We start from the raw sequence: 1,477 nt of genomic DNA on the forward strand, positions 1-1,477 counted from the left end.
ACAACTCAGAATAGGTACTTATGAATAAAATAAAACAGACCAAATATGTCTTATCTGGTTTATTTCCACAGACATGCGAGAACAGGAATACTTTTTTAGTTAAAATATGTTAAAATAAAACCTATAATTACATAAGAAAATAAAATGATTATAAATAGAATCGTTTTAATTATTTGTGGTTTTCATTGACATACAACAATGACTATTTTAGTTTCAGTTTACAGAAACGCATTAAATATTATTTTAACAGATAATAATATGTAAAACTTTTATTGTTTATGCAATTTAATTGAAAGAGTAAGACAATTGAACTTTTAAAGTTATTTAAGAATATTTACATGATAATCCATATTTTCAGTCAATATTACCGTAGGAGAAGGAAAAAATAAAATAAATAAACAGTTTTATTCATAATAGGTATACTTTAATTTTCAATACGTAAAATATATACATAATAAATTAAATATATTGTGTTCACATTTTAGGTAGAATTATTTTAGTATATATTTTCATAGCACATAATAAATAATTGATAGTCTACTATTTTGCTGTAATATTTATGGGACAAAATTATTTCATGATTATTTTGTTTTTTCAAATTTAATATTTTTTAAATTAATTAATAAATATTCACATAAAAACATTTATTCTGAATTTCTGAATGGAGCATTGATTTAATTTTTTTTGTTGTGTGTCTGAAGAAATTTTTTTCTAGTAGAAATAATGCTCCAATCTTCAACATTGAAAAAGATTCCTGGTTGTAAATTATATCTAGTTTGTGCTCTGAAAAGTTCATAAGTACAAAATTCTAATTCTACTTTTAGATCTTCAAGAAAAACAATTAGGAGTGTCCACTATTGAGAAAATAAAACTCCTATTATTTGCATATATTTTTTCCAGGGAATTTAAAAATGTCCACTATTGAGAAGTATCCAATCATTTTAATACGAGGTGTGACTGGTTAACACGTTGTTCGATTTTTATAACTAACATTTTTCGGCAGTATAGTCGAACTCACACTATTAACAATGCTACTAACGTATAAGAAAACCAACCGATTTCATCAGGGTTTATAGTACTTTTAAATAAGTATTTTCTTATCATATTTAAATAATCGTTTTATAGATAACGTTAATAGTTTAGGTTATATTTAGAAAGTCCTGTTATTTTATTGTCACACCTCGTAGAGATTTCACCGTATTATTATTTACTATATTATTATATTATATTTTTTACAATATTTTAAATAGTGATAACCAATCAATATCACGATAAGGCGTATGTAATAATAAGAACATCGTAGACCACCATGTTCGCATAACAAATTATTGCTTAGTTCCCCCACCTTTTAAATTACCATGACAAAATAGGATCACACACCACCCACCTGCCCATCATGTCGTGTTCAGTCCATACTATCTTAGTTCATGATAAGATCTAATATATAATAAAATCATAAAAATTAAAGAATGGATAG

The sequence above is a fragment of the Acyrthosiphon pisum genome, chromosome X, assembly GCF_005508785.2.
Source record: "Acyrthosiphon pisum isolate AL4f chromosome X, pea_aphid_22Mar2018_4r6ur, whole genome shotgun sequence".
Classification (NCBI taxonomy): domain Eukaryota; kingdom Metazoa; phylum Arthropoda; class Insecta; order Hemiptera; family Aphididae; genus Acyrthosiphon; species Acyrthosiphon pisum.